This window comes from Oncorhynchus masou, chromosome 11 (assembly GCF_036934945.1).
Source record: "Oncorhynchus masou masou isolate Uvic2021 chromosome 11, UVic_Omas_1.1, whole genome shotgun sequence".
Classification (NCBI taxonomy): domain Eukaryota; kingdom Metazoa; phylum Chordata; class Actinopteri; order Salmoniformes; family Salmonidae; genus Oncorhynchus; species Oncorhynchus masou.
Genome location: NC_088222.1, coordinates 6,203,792 through 6,224,598, shown reverse-complemented (window position 1 = coordinate 6,224,598; position 20,807 = coordinate 6,203,792). Strand labels below are relative to the sequence as shown.

Sequence of the window (20,807 nt, the reverse complement as noted above, 5' to 3'; positions counted from 1 at the left end):
AACCAACCGATAGTGCACGTCGCTCTCACTTCAAGACTATGGCTATCTATGTGCCGGTATGATAGCTAGAGAGGTGTTTTAAAATATATATTTTTAATAGTATCGTTGAGACTCAAAAAACATAAGTAATGGCATAGTGTCAAACACAGTTCACATCTTAACAGTCAGAGGGGAAATCCAATCCTCTTCACTGGATCCAATCCAAACGTCCTTTTATGGGAAATCTGGTGTGTTACTGTATATGAAATCACATGAAGGATTTGTTGTTGACTCCATTTGAAGAGCTGCTGCTAATAGTTTGGAACGTTTTATAGTGACTCTTTATAAACTGGACAACTATTTGTCTTCATTAAAGCCAAACAAACAAACAAACAAAACAAACGAAGGGGCAGAAAACAGAAGAGTCAGGGATCTATCCCCGAACAAGTGCAGTCACATGATTACAAAGCTGAGAGCTCCACAGACCGTTTCATGTTCAGGAGTGTCGCTATTCCCTTGAAGTCTTTAAAGATCCTGAGGAAAGATGACCTCGTCTAGTAAGACAGATACCCTCTAGGTACACAGAGAGACACATGGCAGAGTCGAGACTCTCTAGACAGATCTAGTGCTTCTTGTATGTGTAGACGATGCCAGGTCTCAGGTCTGTGCAGGGTTGGGCACTATCACCTCCTTCCTCTTTCTCCCCCCATCCTCCACTCCTCCCCCCATCCTCCATAGGGCCCTATGTTCCTCCAGGAACCATGACGATTAAGGGCCCTATGTTCCTCCAGGAACCATAACGATTAAGGGCCCTACGTCCCTCCAGGAAGCATGATGATTAAGGGCCCTACGTCCCTCCAGGAACCATGACGATTAAGGGCCCTACGTCCCTCCAGGAACCATGACGATTAAGGGCCCTACGTCCCTCCAGGAACCATGACGATTAAGGGCCCTACGTCCCTCCAGGAACCATGACGATTAAGTAAATAGGAAAATAAGTATGTTCAAAGTGTACAAGAAACAATATGAGGGAGGTGTGGTTCAAACTCATTCTCTACATACCAGACCAGTCAACACCCTCATTCTCTACATACCAGTCCAGTAGACACCCTCATTCTCTACATAAACACAGACTTCCAAAAATAGTTTTTATTCAATGATTTGTGTCCACCTGCACGAGGGTGAAAGTAGTGCACATTATAGGGAATAGGGTGGCATTTGGAACGTAGAATACATACTAGAGGTCGACCGATTAATCGGCATGGCCGATTAATTATGGCCGATTTCAAGTTTTCATAACAATCGGAAATCTGTATTTTTGGCCGCCGATTTTGCCTATTTTTTACATTTTTTTTACAACTTTATTTGACCTTTATTTAACTAGGCAAGTCAGTTAAGAACACATTCTTATTTTCAATGACGGCCTAGGAACAATGGGTTAACTGCCTTGTTCAGGGGCAGAACAACAGATTTTTACCTTGTCAGCTCGGGGATTCAATCTTGCAACCTTACGGTTAACTAGTCCAATGCTCTAACCACCTGATTACATTGCACTCCTCGAGGAGCCTGCCTGTTACGCGAATGCAGTAAGCCAAGGTAAGTTGCTAGCTAGCATTAAACTTATCTTATAAAAAACAATCAATCATAATCACAAGTTAACTACACATGGTTGATGATATTACTAGTTTATCTAGTTGCATATAATCGATGCGGTGCGTATTCGTGAAAAAGGACTGTCATTGCTCCAACATGTACCTAACCATAAACACCAAGGCCTTTCTTAAAATCTATACACAGAAGTATATATTTTTAAACCTGCATATTTAGCTAAAAGAAATCCAGGTTAGCAGGCAATATAAACCAGGTGAAATTGTGTCACTTCTCTTGCGTTCATTGCACGCAGAGTCAGGGTATATGCAACAGTTTGGGCCTCCTAATTTGCCAGAATTTTACGTAATTATGAAATAACATTGAAGGTTGTACAATGTAACTGGAATATTTAGACTTATGGATGCCACCCATTAGATAAAATACAGAACGGTTCCGTATTTCACTGAAAGAATAAATGTCTTGTTTTCGAGATGATAGTTTCCGGATTCTACCATATTAATGACCTAAGGCTCGTATTTCTGTGTGTTATTATGTTATAATTAAGTCTATGATTTGATAGAGCAGTCTGACTGAGCGATGGTAGGCACCAGCAGGCTCATAAGCATTCATTCAAGCAGCACTTTTGTGCGTTTTGCCAGCAGCTCTGCTGTTTATGACTTCCAGCAGCTCTGCTGTTTATGACTTCATGGTGTAATGAAGTGATGTGAAATGGCTAGCTAGAAAGCGGGGTGCGCGCTAATAGCATTTCAAACATCACTCGCTCTGAGACTTGGAGTAGTTGTTCCCCTTGCTCTGCATGGGTAACGTTGCTTCGAGGGTGGCTGTTGTCGATGTCTTCCTGGTTCGAGCCCAGGTAGGAGCGAGGAGAGGTACATAAGCTATACTGTTACACTGGCAATACTAAGAACATCCAATAGTCAAAGGTTAATGAAATACAAATGGCATAGAGAGAAATAGTCCTATAATTCCTATAATAACTACAACCTAAAACTTCTTACCTGGGAATATTGAAGACTCATGTTAAAAGGAACCACCAGCTTTCATGTGTTCTCATGTTCTGAGCAAGGACTGTTAATGTACACATAAAACCACAGGAGGTTGGTGGCACGTTAATTGGGGAGGAGAGGCTCGTGGTAACGGCTGGAGCGGAATCCGTGGAACGGCATCGAACACGTGGTTTCCATGGTTTCATTATTAATGATCCGTCCTCCCCTCAGCAGCCTCCGCTGACTTAAACACGGAAATTCTCTGAACAAGGTGAGATTTATGTTTGTGGTTTTATTTTTCAAATGCTGACATCAGTGCACTTCCTGTAAAGAATAGACACCATTGACTGACGGGAGAACAAAAGGATCCTTGTTTCCCCGGTTGTTCCGTTTTGACAAACACAACGTTTTTAGGTTAAATATAGGAGTCCTACCAGGAGTTCTACCAGGAGTTTTACCAGGAGTCCTACCAGGAGAGTTCTACCAGGAGTCCTACCAGGAGTCCTACCAGGAGAGTTCTACCAGGAGTTTTACCAGGAGTCCTACCATGAGTTCTACCATGAGTTCTACCAGGAGTTCTACCAGGAGTCCTACCAGGAGAGTTCTACCAGGAGTTTTACCAGGAGTCCTACCATGAGTTCTACCATGAGTTCTACCAGGAGTTCTACCAGGAGTCCTACCATGAGTCCTACCATGAGTTCTACCAGGAGTTCTACCAGGAGTTCTACCAGGAGTTCTACCAGGAGTTCTACCAGGAGTTCTACCAGGAGTTCTACCATGAGTTCTACCAGGAGTTCTACCAGGAGTTCTACCATGAGTTCTACCAGGAGTTCTACCAGGAGTCCTACCAGCTCTGAGTCTCACGTCAAAATTAGATGTTTATCCATGTTTCTCAAACGTCATATTTCAGAGTTTTTCCAAACGTCAAATGTTGAAGTGCTTATTAAGGTCAAATGCAGGCCTTAAATCCAAATTATTAAGGTTAGGCATTAACTCTGAATGGTTAAGGTAAGGGGTTAAGGTTTGTGATTTGGCTCAAAACAAAAACGTCAAAAACACCTTACTATTGCTGTGTGTGAATAGTTGAATCATCTAAACCTTGAACAATCACATCAATCTGATCACATAAATCAGATCACAGAAATCTGATCTATGGTAATGTAGGGTCGGTACGGGGAGGGAGGCGGGTGTTAGCTATATGAAAGCTAAACACACAGGTTTCGATGACAGGGTGGGCTGCTGTGTGAATGGACCTGGATTACGGTCCAACTAACCTGCTTTAACTCACTAACAGAGTTGATAAAAACCACAGCATTCCTTCTTCAAGGAATCAACACAACCTTAAAACAAATATTCTCACCATTAGCTCTGAAAACAACAGCACGGTGTTTTGGATTACCATAGGTTCTCCTGAAACACTGTTTACAGCCACTAGATCTCAAAGCTGTTACTGAAGTGGACCTGTACAGAACTACAGTAGCCTTGTCTGTAGCCTGTTCTGATCAATGTACTCCAACATGCCTTTTACTGACACAGACTGAAGGTATGCATTTTACAACCATGAATTAACTCGTCAACTAAATGACAATGACCAAGGGACCACTCCCTTCCAACTGGTACATGTTAACAACATTTCAAGGAATGAGTGGACGGACACACTGGTAGAGCAACAAGTTTAGCAGCAGGAGCTCTCTGAGAAACAAGTCCTAATCCAGATCTACTGGTCTGTCTACTTCCTTCCTGTGTTGTGTGAAAGAAAAAAAAATGCAACGAAATTAAGACAGACAGGCAGACGGACGGACGGACGGACGGACAGACAGACGGCTGTTGTCCCTCCCGAAGACTGGCAGCTTCCACCCAGACACTACTGCATGCCTTTCACTGTCTGTTACAATACCGAGAACACACTGTACCTCTCTTTGAAGGGGAACATCTCCAGGACTACGGTATTATCTATTATATGTATGAAACACTGTAGGGAAGACATGAAGGCAGGTAGACTGGTGATTAGAGTGTAGAGGTGGCAGGTAGACTAGTGGTTAGAGTGTAGAGGTGGCAGGTAGCCTAGTGGTTAGAGTTTAGAGGTGGCAGGTAGACTAGTGGTTAGAGTGTAGAGGTGGCAGGTAGACTAGTGGTTAGAGTGTAGAGGTGGCAGGTAGACTAGTGGTTAGAGTGTAGAGGTGGCAGGTAGACTAGTGGTTAGAGTGTAGAGGTGGCAGGTAGACTAGCGGTTAGAGTGTAGAGGTGGCAGGTAGCCTAGCGGTTAGAGTGTAGAGGTGGCAGGTAGCCTAGCGGTTAGAGTGTAGAGGTGGCAGGTAGACTAGTGGTTAGAGTGTAGAGGTGGCAGGTAGACTAGTGGTTAGAGTGTAGAGGTGGCAGGTAGACTAGCGGTTAGAGTGTAGAGGTGGCAGGTAGCCTAGCGGTTAGAGTGTAGAGGTGGCAGGTAGCCTAGCGGTTAGAGTGTAGAGGTGGCAGGTAGACTAGTGGTTAGAGTGTAGAGGTGGCAGGTAGACTAGTGGTTAGAGTGTAGAGGTGGCAGGTAGACTAGTGGTTAGAGTGTAGAGGTGGCAGGTAGACTAGCGGTTAGAGTGTAGAGGTGGCAGGTAGCCTAGCGGTTAGAGTGTAGAGGTGGCAGGTAGCCTAGCGGTTAGAGTGTAGAGGTGGCAGGTAGACTAGTGGTTAGAGTGTAGAGGTGGCAGGTAGCCTAGTGGTTAGAGTGTAGAGGTGGCAGGTAGCCTAGTGGTTAGAGTGTAGAGGTGGCAGGTAGACTAGTGGTTAGAGTGTAGAGGTGGCAGGTAGACTAGTGGTTAGAGTGTAGAGGTGGCAGGTAGCCTAGTGGTTAGAGTGTAGAGGTGGCAGGTAGCCTAGCGGTTAGATTGTAGAGGTGGCAGGTAGACTAGTGGTTAGAGTGTAGAGGTGGCAGGTAGACTAGTGGTTAGAGTGTAGAGGTGGCAGGTAGCCTAGTGGTTAGAGTGTAGAGGTGGCAGGTAGTCTAGTGGTTAGAGTGTAGAGGTGGCAGGTAGCCTAGTGGTTAGAGTGTAGAGGTGGCAGGTAGACTAGTGGTTAGAGTGTAGAGGCGGCAGGTAACCTAGTGGTTAGAGTGTAGAGGCGGCAGGTAACCTAGTGGTTAGAGTGTAGGGGCAGCAGGTAGCCTAGAGGTTAGAGTGTAGGGGCGGCAGGTAGCCTAGTGGTTAGAGTGTAGGGGTGGCAGGTAGCCTAGTGGTTAGAGTGTAGAGGTGGCAGGTAGCCTAGTGGTTAGAGCGTTGGGCCAGTAACCAAACAGTTGCTGGATTGAATCTCCGAGCTGACATGGTAAAAATGTGTCGTTCTGCCCCTGAACAAGGCAGTTAACCCACTGTTCCTAGACCAGTTAACCCACTGTTCCTAGACCAGTTAACCCACTGTTCCTAGACCAGTTAACCCACTGTTCCTGGACCAGTTAACCCACTGTTCCTAGACCAGTTAACCCACTGTTCCTAGACCAGTTAACCCACTGTTCCTAGACCAGTTAACCCACTGTTCCTAGACCAGTTAACCCACTGTTCCTAGACCAGTTAACCCACTGTTCCCAGGTAGCTGGTCATTGTTAATAAGAATTTGTCCTTAACTGACTTGCCTAGTTAAATAGATATAATAACATATGAAGTTTCACAGAATTATATCATGTGTAATAGTTTAACCATATTTTGTATCCATGTGACCTATTTGGCTATACTGCACATACAGAATTGCCTGTGTTAGCCCATCAGCACTGTGCTAGCCAAGCAGCAATGTGTTAGCCAAGCATCACTATGTTAGCCCATCAGCACTATGTTAGCCCATCAGCACTGTGCTAGCCCATCAGCACTATGTTAGCCAATCAGCACTGTGCTAGCCCATCAGCACTATGTTAGCCAAGCAGCAATGTGTTAGCCCATCAGCACTATGTTAGCCAAGCAGCAATGTGTTAGCCAATCAGCACTGTGTTAGCCAAGCATCACTATGTTAGCCCATCAGCACTATGTTAGCCAATCAGCACTATGTTAGCCAATCAGCACTATGTTAGCCAATCAGCAATGTGTTAGCCAATCAGCACTGTGTTAGCCCATCAGCACTGTGTTAGCCCATCAGCACTGTGTTAGCCCATCAGCACTGTGTTAGCCAATCAGCACTGTGTTAGCCAATCAGCACTGTGTTAGCCAATCAGCACTGTGTTAGCCAATCAGCACCGTGTTGGCCAAGCAGCACTGTGTTAGCCAATCAGCACTATGTTGGCCAAGCAGCACTGTGTTAGCCAATCAGCACTATGTTGGCCAAGCAGCAATATGTTAGCCAATCAGCACTATTTTGGCCAAGCAGGAATATGTTAGCCAATCAGCACTATTTTGGCCAAGCAGCACTGTGTTAGCCAATCAGCACTATGTTGGCCAAGCAGCAATATGTTAGCCAATCAGCACTATTTTGGCCAAGCAGGAAAATGTTAGCCAATCAGCACCATGTTGGCCAAGCAGCACTGTGTTAGCCAATCAGCACTATGTTGGCCAAGCAGCAATATGTTAGCCAATCAGCACTATTTTGGCCAAGCAGGAATATGTTAGCCAATCAGCACTATTTTGGCCAAGCAGCACTGTGTTAGCCAATCAGCACTGTGTTGGCCAAGCAGCACTGTGTTAGCCAATCAGCACTGTGTTAGCCAAGCAGCACTGTGTTAGCCAATCAGCACTGTGTTGGCCAAGCAGCACTGTGTTAGCCAAGCAGCACTGTGTTAGCCAAGCAGCACTGTGTTAGCCAAGCAGCACTGTGTTAGCCAATCAGCACCATGTTGGCCAAGCAGCACTGTGTTAGCCAATCAGCACTATGTTGGCCAAGCAGCACTGTGTTAGCCAATCAGCACTATGTTGGCCAAGCAGCACTGTGTTAGCCAATCAGCACTATGTTGGCCAAGCAGCAATATGTTAGCCAATCAGCACTATTTTGGCCAAGGAGCAATGTGTTAGCCAATCAGCACTATTTTGTCCAAGGAGCAATGTTAGCCAATCAGCACTATGTTGGCCAAGGAGCAATGTTAGCCATTCAGCACTATGTTGGCCAAGCAGGAATATGTTAGCCAATCAGCACTATTTTGGCCAAGCAGCACTGTGTTAGCCAATCAGCAATATGTTAGCCAAGGAGCAATGTTAGCCAATCAGCACTATGTTGGCCAAGCAGCACTGTGTTAGCCAATCAGCACTATGTTGGCCAAGCAGCAATGTGTTAGCCAATCAGCACTGTTGGCCAAGCAGCAATGTGTTAGCCAATCAGCACTATGTTGGCCAAGCAGCAATGTGTTAGCCAATCAGCACTATGTTGGCCAAGCAGCAATGTGTTAGCCAATCAGCAATATGTTAGCCAATCAGCACTATTTTGGCCAAGGAGCAATGTGTTAGCCAATCAGCACTATGTTGGCCAAGGAGCAATGTTAGCCAATCAGTACTATGTTGGCCAAGCAGCACTGTGTTAGCCAAGCAGCAATATGTTGGCCAAGCTGCACTGTGTTAGCCAAGCAGTGCCTTTAAATGTGTATTGTCAGATTATCTTTATTTTAGCTCGTCTATTCGTCGAGGTATTGTGTCATCACTGAGTGCAGAGTGCAAGCTATCTATGGACAAACATGATAACATGAACATAATGTATCGACCCTGGGTTTATAAGAGCGGATATCGACTGCTGCTCGAACATGCTTTTGCAGCACAGTCGATAACGCGTTCGATTTCGGGCTAGAAGGGCGAGGGTTCGAGACCTGCTCCCTGCCTGTTTCATTACAATAATAATAACCAGGACCTTCCACACAACATGATCGGCTGAAGTTCATTATGTGACGCTTAAGGCTGTACTTATTAAACAAATGAGCTTGTTTCGAAGGCTGGCGTCAAGGTAAAAGTTGTCATTATACATTTCAGATGTCTGGAATGTCAAAACTGCAGTTCTTGTTATAAACTGGTAAAATCATATTCATATCACATATTTGTAATAACAGCACGTTGCATGTGGTGCGGAAATATAAGCGGAAAGTTTTTTTTTTTACCGGTTTAAGTAATAGACCACTGCGGTCAGAAGAATGGGTTCGTGACATACCTTTTCGTTTACGGTGACTTTGCGCGCGCTCTCAGGTTGAGGAGTAAATGGAAATCCTCGCGCTGCTTCGGGATCAAGTTTGACTTGTGGGTGTTACCGGCAGAAGCGTGCAAGAGGACGAAGGCGTTCTCTAAACACACCTGACGCACGCGGGAGAGAATAGACTGTTATTCTTCACATGGAACGTGTCATATTGTGGTGTGTACTGTAGGTTTAGACTAGGTGATGTTAGTCTCAAGCATGTCGACATAAACAATGATTCAGCATCCCACTGAATTCCCCTTGAGGTATTTGGGGAAGTTACTGTGCCCTTCTCAAGGCTCCCCTCCCACCAAAAAAAATGGTGTTTCTCAAAACCATGTTTGGAAATCTGGCTAGTCTCACAGTAATGAGCTATTCCAGGAATGTAAGTATTACTGACGTACCGATTTACTTGGATCTTAGTTGTTGTTGTTGTTGTTGTTTTTAATTCACAGGAATCTCCAATAGTACATTATTAGGAACACACATACAGTGGTGTGAAGTAATTAAGTAAAATAATATACTATATAATTTAATTTAATATAAGGAATTTGAAACCATTTATCACGTTTACTTTTACTTTTCATATATAACTATATTTTAGCAATTAGATTTACTTTTGATACTTAAGTATATTTTCAAACCAAATACTTTTAGACTTTTAGACTCAAATAGTATTTTACTGGATGACTTTCACTTTTACTTCAGTCATTTCCGATTAATGTATCTGTACTTTTACTCAAGTATGACAATAGGGTACTTTTTCCACCACTGTACATATGTTGTCTTAACATTCTCTGTCTCTGCAGTACAGTGCTAGCTGGTTTCCATGTGTCACTGGCACTTAGAATACAATAGACGATGTGACAGTCACACCCAGTCTTTACTAGGTAAGAATACATATCTCCCTGTAGGCAGCAGACAGCAGCTATTGGTCCTTCTGCTACAGAACTCCCCGTAGACAGCAGCTATTGGTCCTTCTAATACAGAACTCCCTGCAGACAGCAGCTATTGGTCCTTCTAATACAGAACTCCCTGCAGACAGCAGCTATTGGTCCTTCTAATACAGAACTCCCTGCAGACAGCAGCTATTGGTCCTTCTAATACAGAACTCCCTGCAGACAGCAGCTATTGGTCCTTCTAATACAGAACTCCCTGTAGACAGCAGCTATTGGTCCTTCTACTACAGAACTCCCTGCAGACAGCAGCTATTGGTCCTTCTACTACAGAACTCCCTGTAGACAGCAGACAACAGCTATTGGTCCTTCTACTACAGAACTCCCTGTAGACAGCAGCTATTGGTCCTTCTAATACAGAACTCCCTGTAGACAGCAGCTATTGGTCCTTCTACCACATAACTCCCTGTAGACAGCAGACAACAGCTATTGGTCCTTCTACTACAGAACTCCCCGTAGACAGCAGCTATTGGTCCTTCTACTACAGAACTCCCTGTAGACAGCAGCCATTGGGCCTTCTACTACAGGACTCCCTGTAGACAGCAGCTATTGGTCCTTCTACTACAGAACTCCCTGTAGACAGCAGCCATTGGGCCTTCTACTACAGGACTCCCTGTAGACAGCAGCTATTGGTCCTTCTACTACAGATCTCCCTGTAGACAGCAGCCATTGGGCCTTCTACTACAGGACTCCCTGTAGACAGCAGCCATTGGGCCTTCTACTACAGGACTCCCTGTAGACAGCAGCTATTGGTCCTTCTACTACAGATCTCCCTGTAGACAGCAGCCATTGGGCCTTCTACTACAGGACTCCCTGTAGACAGCAGCTATTTGGCCTTCTAGTCAGTGTTGTAGACATTATTCAGATAAGGTATGTCTCATCTGGCTAAACATAAAGCTAGAAGACAGGCTGAAGCATGTAGCCAAGGAGATCTGGGTTGTCACTTTATCATTCACTACACTAAGGTTCCCATTCCGGGGGCTTAAGGTTGAGGAGAGGGAGGGGCCTGGGTGGCCAAGCAGCATTATTACACTGTTATGACGTCTCGCTAACGAGGTGTGTATGTGTATCATAGCATGCCAGAGATAGGAGTGCCACCTGATAAAACCTTTCGTCAACCTACTGTTGGGAAAGGGAGAAAAGGTTAAACCTAGTTAGTTGTACAACGGAATGCGTTGAACTGAAATGTGTCTTCCGCATTTAACCCAATCCTTTTGAATCAGAGAGGTGTGGATGGCTGCCTTCATCGACATCCAGGTCTACGGGCACCCAGGGAGCAGTGGGTTAACTGCCTGTGGCTCAAGGGTAGAACGACAGATTTTTACATTGTCCGCTCGGGGATTTGATCCAGCAACCTTTCGGGTTACTGGCCCAACACTCCTACCCACCAGAAGTGAAGTGGCATAAACCTCTGGTGATTGTGAAATATTTTAGCAGACACTAATGGTTCCTACTCTGAACCCATCAGACTATTTACACTCTTATTTGTCTTAAAGCTGGTATATAACAGCGTACTCAAAAACGTATAAAAGTTGATTTAAAAGTTGATTTAAAATGGGAGTGTCAAGCCTGCTCCCCCTCTCTGGTGCTCGAGGTCGCCATGCTGCCCATCATTACGCACACGTGTCACCATCGTTACGCGCATCAGCGCTTCATTGGACTCACCTGGACTCCATCACTTTATTGATTGCCTCCCCTATATCTGTATGATCCTCAGTTTGATCCCCATATCAGCATTAATGTAGTTTTGTTCCCCCTGTCCAGAGGCTGTTCTTGTTTTGTTTCATGTCGGTCATACTGTATCTAGCCTCTCTACTGTATATAGCCTCACTACTTTATATAGCCTCACTACTTTTATAGCCTCTCTACTGTTATAGCCTCTCTACTGTATATAGCCCCCTCTACTGTATATAGCCTCTCTACTGTTATAGCCTCTCTACTGTATATAGCCTCTCTACTGTTATAGCCTCTCTACTGTTATAGCCTCTCTACTGTATATAGCCTCTCTACTGTTATAGCCTCTCTACTGTATATAGCCTCTCTACTGTTATAGCCTCTCTACTGTTATAGCCTCTCTACTGTATATAGCCTCTCTACTGTATATAGCCTCTACTGTATATAGCCTCTCTACTGTTATAGCCTCTCTACTGTTATAGCCTCTCTACTGTATATAGCCCCTCTACTGTATATAGCCTCTCTACTGTATATAGCCTCTCTACTGTATATAGCCTCTCTACTGTATATAGCCTCTCTACTGTATATAGCCTCTCTACTGTTATAGCCTCTCTACTGTATATAGCCCCTCTACTGTATATAGCCTCTCTACTGTATATAGCCTCTCTACTGTATATAGCCTCTCTACTGTATATAACTTGTCTTTATACTGTTGTTTTATTTCTTTACCTACCTATTGTTCACCTAATACCTTTTTTGCACTATTGGTTAGAGCCTCTATTCAGTGTTTCACTGTAAGGTCTGTTGTATTCAGCATTTCACTGTAAGGTCTGTTGTATTCAGCATTTCACTGTAAGGTCTGTTGTATTCAGCGTTTCGCTGTAAGGTCTGTTGTATTCAGCATTTCACTGTAAGGTCTGTTGTATTCGGCATTTCACTGTAAGGTCTGTTGTATTCAGCGTTTCACTGTAAGGTCTGTTGTAGTCAGCGTTTCACTGTAAGGTCTGTTGTATTCAGCATTTCACTGTAAGGTCTGTTGTATTCAGCATTTCACTGTAAGGTCTGTTGTATTCAGCATTTCACTGTAAGGTCTGTTGTATTCGGCATTTCACTGTAAGGTCTGTTGTATTCGGCATTTCACTGTAAGGTCTGTTGTATTCAGCGTTTCACTGTAAGGTCTGTTGTATTCGGCATTTCACTGTAAGGTCTGTTGTAGTCAGCGTTTCACTGTAAGGTCTGTTGTATTCGGCATTTCACTGTAAGGTCTGTTGTATTCAGCGTTTCACTGTAAGGTCTGTTGTAGTCAGCGTTTCACTGTAAGGTCTGTTGTATTCAGCGTTTCACTGTAAGGTCTGTTGTATTCAGCGTTTCACTGTAAGGTCTGTTGTATTCAGCATTTCACTGTAAGGTCTGTTGTATTCAGCGTTTCACTGTAAGGTCTGTTGTATTCAGCGTTTCACTGTAAGGTCTGTTGTAGTCAGCATTTCACTGTAAGGTCTGTTGTATTCGGCATTTCACTGTAAGGTCTGTTGTATTCAGCAAGGTGACCTGTTGTATTCGGCGCACGTGACAAACTTTGATTTGATTTAAGGACAAATTCTTATTTTACAACGAAGGCCTTTCCCATCCAATGGTGCGCCGCCCTATGGGACTCCCAATCACAGCCAGATGTGACACAGCCTAGATTTGAACCAGGGACTGTAGTGACACCTCTTGCACTGAGATGCAGTGCATTAGACTGCTACAGCACTCGGGAGCCATTCAGCCCTACTGCTTTCTAAATCCATTTTTCAACTGTTGAGAGTAATGTATCTTTGCAGGACAAGGATTATCTTGACCAACAAGAATGTCCGAATTGCTTCACCTCCCGTCTCTGGTTGGCTGGATGCAGGTTTCACCATCCAATCATTTCAGATCTAGGCTACAGGAATGCAAGTTTCAACACGCTATGGGTTGCTATTTCCCAATTTTCCCACATTAGGGGAAACACGGGATTTTTCATAGACTGCCAGCCCCCCTCCAAAAAAATAAAATAAACATTTACTTGTTGCTTAGTAGTGCATTTCACACTGCTTTTTGGATTATATTTGGATTGTAAAGCTCATATGAATGTCCTGCTTAATATTGTTTATGTGTCATTGTCGCATATCAACTGCATTATACTTTAATAACATTTAAACTTCAACTTTGGCTAGCTCTGCTACAGTCTATGTGAATGTGTGTTAGCATTTTAGCTGAACATGTGCTGCATGGTTCAGTTGGTAGTGAGCGGCACTTGCAAACGCCAGAGTTGTGGGTTCAATTTCCACGGGGATCCAGTAAGATTTTAAAAAAGTATGAAAATGTTTGCGCTCTCTACTGTAAGTCACTCTGGATAAGAGTGTCCTCTGCTAAATGAATGAGATGTCAAATATAATTCAAAATAGGTTATTTTTGCAACAATCACAACCAAATATAATCTTAGTGATCATTCAAGCAGTAATCAAAACAATATTGTAAGGTATGAGAACAGTAAAAAGTGTTGTTGTTTTGAAGTAATAACTCTGTAAATCATTTTAAGGCTAAATTGAAAGGGTGCAGATGAAGGACATGTTCTCTTCCCCGGTGACCGTTGTATTTGTTTATGATGTGAATGGTGACTCGGATCATGGCACGGACCCAGGGGAGAACAACTGCACCTTCTCATTGAAGACACCGCAGTTATAGACCGACCGCGGTACTGCAGGCATTGTTTGCAGAAAACAGTGAATGGAAAAATGGAAATCTTCGTGGTCAATCGATTCGTGTAATAAAAAAAATAAAATACATTGTAAGACAATCATGGTATCAATAATTTCTTCTAATACATACACGATGTACAGTATGTCCATGAAACCGATTATTATAAAATCACACACATAAGGATAATTGAGTTGCTAGCGGTAACCTGCAGTATTTCCGGCCACACAGGTGTCTGTAATCATGGCTGGGCGTGGCTTGATTTACAGATGTAAATAGAACACATAAAAAAAACATGAATGGACAACATACGATCATAGATACATACAATTTGGCTACATTGGCCAACAAAACATTTACAATTAAATAGCAAAATCACAATAATCACCAGAATGGCTTCATATCAAAGTCTATGTTGAGACCGAAATTAAATTAAAGATCCAGTCGGCCTCTCGTTTTAACAATAACTTGTCAAGGTCACCCCCGTCTCCTAGGGAGGGTGACGTGGTCGATGCCGATATAGCAAACGGGACGAAAGAGAGTGAATCGCTTCCAAAAAGAGGACCGCAACTCGGGTTCGTCGAGTTTTTGCACCTAATCAGAGATTCTTACTTTTCATTCACGTTTCCTGTTTTTACCAACATCATTTTACATTTTTTTTTTTTACCACAAGGACAAGTTATAAGATAAATAACTGCCTTAGTGGAGCACGTGATAACACTGAGACGCCATCTGAACCGACTTTCATTTGGCTTCGATGCGCTATTGGGTCTTCATATTGGAACGAATGGTGTCACGTGATGATGGCTTTAACCATTCATATATACAGTCATTGCGCGGACCGCGGCAATACGTTGGCATATGAGAATTATATAGAATATGGCAAATATGAATAAATGCTGGCATTTACGGGCTACCCGAGACATGAATCAGATAGGTGGGAGGGCATACAGGCTGTGGTCAATTTATTAATGTGCAAAAGTCGCCTAAATGGATCATGAAAACACTTTTGTTTTGTTTTTATCGACACAAGACAGTTCAATGGAACCGCATCGCAGCAGGCAAATCGTCGCGTCTATTTTCTACACAACTTTTCTAGATTTCGACGCAGCTAATCACCAGCTAATCTCACTCTTATAGGGGAGGTATTGGTAATTTTAACCTTCACTTCACACAGATTGTATTTTACTGGCATATAAACATCTATTATCTATGAAAATGTGAAGTGATAAGTAAGGGATAATGAATATATATCATGTATATAATGTACGCGCATATATAAGTGGCCTGTGCTGATCTGTCGTGGAGAGCGCAATCTTGTCCATCTAAACTTTTGGAGGTGAATGAGATTGAGAGAGAGAGAGAGAGAGAGAGAGAGAGAGAGAGAGAGAGAGAGAGAGAGAGAGAGTGTGTGAGTGAGTGAGTGAGTGAGTGAGTGAGTGAGTGAGTGAGTGAGGTGGTGGTGGTGGTGGTGGTGGTGAGTGAGTGGTGGTGGTGGTGGTGAGTGAGTGAGTGTGAGTGAGTGAGTGAGTGGTGGTGGTGAGTGAGTGAGTGAGTGAGTGAGTGAGTGAGTGAGTGAGTGAGTGTGTGTGTGTGTGTGTGTGTGTGTGTGTGTGTGTGTGTGTGTGTGTGTGTGTGTGTGTGTGTGTGAAAAATGCAGTATATTACAACAATCCAAACCCTAACTTGAATAACAACTTATGAAGTGTCCTACAGTACATGTATACAGGGTAATCTAGTGGTTAGAGTGTTGGACTAGTAACCGAAAAGTTGCAAGTTCAAATCCCCGAGCTGACAAGGTACAAATCTGTCGTTCTGCCCCTGAACAGGCAGTTAACCCACTGTTCCTAGGCCATCATTGAAAATAATAATTTGTTCAAGTAAAATAAAATAAATAAATAGAGTGCTTAATAACAAATAAGCAAGACCACGAAAGTGCAAGGATCCAAACACACCACATGTATTGCGCCAGAACAGTCATGACCTCATCGAAAAAGAACAAGACGGAAAAATAAAACAGCAGGCAATGAGCCAATGACGAGCGAGTCCAACACAACCTGTTCAGACCTGTTCAGACACACCTACTAATGAAAGTAATAATAAACCACAAGAATAAGAAAAATTATCATAAACATACAACTAAAAAAATGCAACAGAAACCGAAAACATCATCATAAAAATAAAAGATACAGAAACCGAAAAAACAAAATACCTGAAATAATAAAGTCTTGAGGTACTCAGCCACACCCCGGAAAGAACGTACGACTGCTTCCTTAAACTCTCGTTAGAATTACCACATCAGGTACAGAAGGGAACTTCCCCCTCCGTCTGACGACAGCCCTTCATAGAAAACACCGTACAGATGTCTCAGTTCGACAGTAGAATAACATCTTAAATAATCAAATCAAATAACAACTTTTTCACTTTGAATGAATAGAATATTTTACCGAATAGCCGTCTTCCATCCTACATTTTCCTGCAATGAAATAAGCCAAATAAATTGTCTTGTTTTAAACGTAGTTCTTTCCTTTTTCCTCTTCTCAACTATAATTGGGTGCCTTGGTCTAGTTCTATACTATGATAGGGTGCCCTAGTCTAGTTCTCTACTATGATAGGGTGCCCTGGTCTAGTTCTATACTATGATAGGGTGCCCTGGTCTAGTTCTATACTATGATAGGGTGCCCTGGTCTAGTTCTCTATGATAGGGTGCCCTAGTCTAGTTCTCTACTATGATAGGGTGCCCTGGTCTAGTTCTATACTATGATAGGGTGCCCTGGTCTAGTTCTATACTATGATAGGGTGCCCTGGTCTAGTTCTATACTATTAAAGGGTGCCCTGGCCTAGTTCTCTACTATTATAGGGTGCACTAGCCTAGTTCTCTACTATTATAGGGTGCCCTGGTCTAGTTCTCTATGATAGGGTGCCCTAGTCTAGTTCTCTACTATGATAGGGTGCACTAGTCTAGTTCTTTACTATGATAGGGTGCCTTGGTCTAGTTCTCTGTGATAGGGTACCCTGGTCTAGTTCTTTACTATGATAGGGTGCCTTGGTCTAGTTCTCTATGATAGGGTGCCTTGGTCTAGTTCTCTATGATAGGGTGCCTTGGTCTAGTTCTCTATGATAGGGTGCCCTGGTCTAGTTCTCTACTATGATAGGGTGCCCTGGTCTAGTTCTATACTATGATAGGGTGCCCTGGTCTAGTTCTCTATGATAGGGTGCCTTGGTCTAGTTCTCTATGATAGGGTGCCTTGGTCTAGTTCTCTATGATAGGGTGCCCTGGTCTAGTTCTTTACTATGATAGGGTGCCTTGGTCTAGTTCTCTATGATAGGGTGCCCTAGTCTAGTTCTCTACTATGATAGGGTGCCCTTGCCTAGTTCTCTATGATATGGTGCCCTAGCCTAGTTCTCTACTATTATAGGGTGTCCTGGTCTAGTTCTCTATGATATGGTGCCCTAGTCTAGTTCTCTACTATGATATTGTGCACTAGTCTAGTTCTCTACTATGATAGGGTGCCCAAGTCTAGTTCTCTACTATGATAGGGTGCCCTGTTCTAGCTCTCTACTATGATAGGGTGCCCTGGTCTAGTTCTCTATGATAGGGTGCCCTAGTCTAGTTCTCTACTATGATAGGGTGCCCTAGTCTCGTTCTCTACTATGCGAGGGTGCCCTAGTCTAGTTCTCTATGATAGGGTGCCCTAGTCTAGTTCTCTACTATGATAGGGTTCCCTAGTCTAGTTCTCTACTATGATAGGGTGCCCTAGTCAAATCAAATCAAATCAAATGTTATTTGTCACATACACATGGTTAGCAGATGTTAATGCGAGTGTAGCGAAATGCTTGTGCTTCCAGTTCCGACAATGCAGTAATAACCAACAAGTAATCTAACGAACAATTCCAAAACTAATATCTTATACACAGTGTAAGGGGATAAAGAATATGTACATAAAGATATGAATGAGTGATGGTGCAGAGCAGCATAGGCAAGATACAGTAGATGGTATCGAGTACAGTATATACATATGAGATGAGTATGTAAACAAAGTGGCATAGTTAAAGTGGCTAGTGATACATGTATTACATAAGGATGCAGTAGATGATAGAGTACAGTATATACATATACATATGAGATGAATAATGTAGGGTATGTAAACATTATATTAGATAGCATTGTTTAAAGTGGCTAGTGATATATTTTACATCCTTTCCCATCAATTCCCATTATTGAAGTGGCTGGAGTTGAGTCAGTGTGTTGGCAGCAGCCACTCAATGTTAGTGGTTGCTGTTTAACAGTCTGATGGCCTTGAGATATAAGCTGTTTTTCAGTCTCTCGGTCCCAGCTTTGATGCACCTGTACTGACCTCGCCTTCTGGATGATAGCGGGGTGAACAGGCAGTGGCTCGGGTGGGTGTTGTCCTTGATGATCTTTATGGCCTTCCTGTAACATCGGGTGGTGTAGGTGTCCTGGAGGGCAGGTAGTTTGCCCCCGGTGATACGCTGTGCAGACCTCACTACCCTCTGGAGAGCCTTACGGTTGTGGGCGGAGCAGTTGCCGTACCAGGCGGTGATACAGCCCGCCAGGATGCTCTCGATTGTGCATCTGTAGAAGTTTGTGAGAGTTTTTGGTGACAAGCCAAATTTCTTCAGCCTCCTGAGGTTGAAGAGGCGCTGCTGCGCCTTCTTCACGATGCTGTCTGTGTGAGTGGACCAATTTAGTTTGTCTGTGATGTGTATGCCGAGGAACTTAAAACTTACTCTACCCTCTCCACTACTGTTCCATCGATGTGGATAGGGGGGTGTTCCCTCTGCTGTTTCCTGAAGTCCACAATCATCTCCTTAGTTTTGTTGACGTTGAGTGTGAGATTATTGTCCTGACACCACACTCCGAGGGCCCTCACCTCCTCCCTGTAGGCCATCTCGTCGTTGTTGGTAATCAAGCCTACCACTGTTGTGTCGTCCGCAAACTTGATGATTGAGTTGGAGTTAGTCTAGTTCTCTACTATGATAGGGTGCCCTAATCTAGCTCTTTACTATGCTAGGGTGCCTTGGTCTTGTTCTCCATGATAGGATGCCCTAGTCTAGTTCTCTACCATGATAGGGTTCCCTAGTCTAGTTCTCTACTATGATAGGGTGCCCTAATCTAGTTCATTACTATGATAGGGTGCCCTGGTCTAGTTCTCTATGATAGGGTGCCCTGGTCTAGTTCTCTATGATAGGGTGCCCTGGTCTAGTTCTCTACTATGATAGGGTGCCCTGGTCTAGAGCTCTATTATGATAGGGTGCCCTAGTCTAGTTCTCTACTATGATAGGGTGCCCTAGTCTAGTTCTCTACTATGATAGGGTGCCCTAGTCTAGTTCTCTATGATAGGGTGCCCTAGTCTAGTTCTCTATGATAGGGTGCACTAGTCTAGTTCTCTACTATGATAAGGTGCCCTGGTCTAAACGCCAGGCACCGATCCATGGTCATTCTCCTCTCACTGTTTCTCACTTTAATTGCATCACAAGTAACAAGAAGAATGAAAAAGGTCACAGTTCATATATTTTCACCATTATTACACATGGAGTCTATAATACTCTGAAATTAATATGTTTTACCCAACCAACCATGGCACAAGGATGGCTTAAATGATACAGAAGAAGAAGTTAAAACAATGACTAGCCAGATTAAAGAAGAATAACAACAATGACTAGCCAGATTAAAGAAGAATAACAACAATGACTAGCCAGATTAAAGTAGAAGTACAACAATGACTAGCCAGATTAAAGTAGAAGAAGAAGTTAAACAATGACTAGCCAGATTAAAAAAGTAGAAGAAGTACAACAATGACTTGCCAGATTAAAGTAGAATAAGTAACACAATGACTAGCCAGATTAAAGTAGAAGTAAACAATGACTAGCCAGATTAAAGTAGAAGTAAACAATGACTAGCCAGATTAAAGTAGAAGAAGACATGGTCCCACCTGGTGTATCTTCATTAGAATCCGTGATACTTACACATACAGGTAACTGCCAGAATAACAGCTTTAATGCACCTCGGCATAGATTCTGCTAGTGTCTGGAACTCTACTGGAGGGATGTGACACCATTTCTTCCACCAGAAACTCCATGATTTGGTGTTTTGTTGACGGTGGTGGAAAACGCTGGTCTCAGGCATCACTCCAGAATCTCCCCTTCGGTTGGGTTGAGATCTGGTGACTGAGACGGCCATGTTAATATGGTTTACATCGTTCTCACGCTCATCAAACCACCCAGTGACCACTCGTGCCTTATGGATGGGGCATTGTCGTCCTATGGGGGCATAGCCATGGTGCCAAAATAATGGTCCTATATTTCTCTGTGTTAGTATCTCTGTAGTCTAACGTTTGTGTTAGTATCTCTGTAGTCTAACTTCTGTGTTAGTTAGTATCTCTGTAGTCTAACTTCTGTGTTAGTCAGTATCTCTGTAGTCTAACTTCTGTGTTAGTTAGTATCTCTGTAGTCTAACTTCTGTGTTAGTATCTCTGTCGTCTAACTTCTGTGTTAGTATCTCTGTCGTCTAACTTCTGTGTTAGTATCTCTGTAGTCTAACTCACTTCTGTGTTAGTCAGTATCTCTGTAGTCTAACTTCTGTGTTAGTTTGTATCTCTGTAGTCTAACTTCTGTGTTAGTATCTCTGTAGTCTAACTTCTGTGTTAGTATCTCTGTAGTCTAACTTTGCTGTGATGCGATGTGAGATCAAAAATAGAAGAGAGTAATTAAACCATATTCAAGACTGGATATGTACAAATTGCAG

General features: G+C 43.3%; 1 protein-coding gene across 1 annotated transcript in view; it reads right to left on the bottom strand.

Annotated features, from left to right (window-relative positions):
* The window catches only part of LOC135548054 (cingulin-like protein 1), a 67,263-nt gene extending 58,341 nt beyond the window's left edge, over positions 1–8,922 (bottom strand). Inside the window, exon 1 of the mRNA XM_064977279.1 lies at positions 8,670–8,922. The gene's annotated coding sequence lies outside the window, so the exon portion shown is untranslated. The remainder of the gene's footprint in view (positions 1–8,669) is intronic.
* Between the last annotated feature and the right edge of the window lie 11,885 nt (positions 8,923–20,807).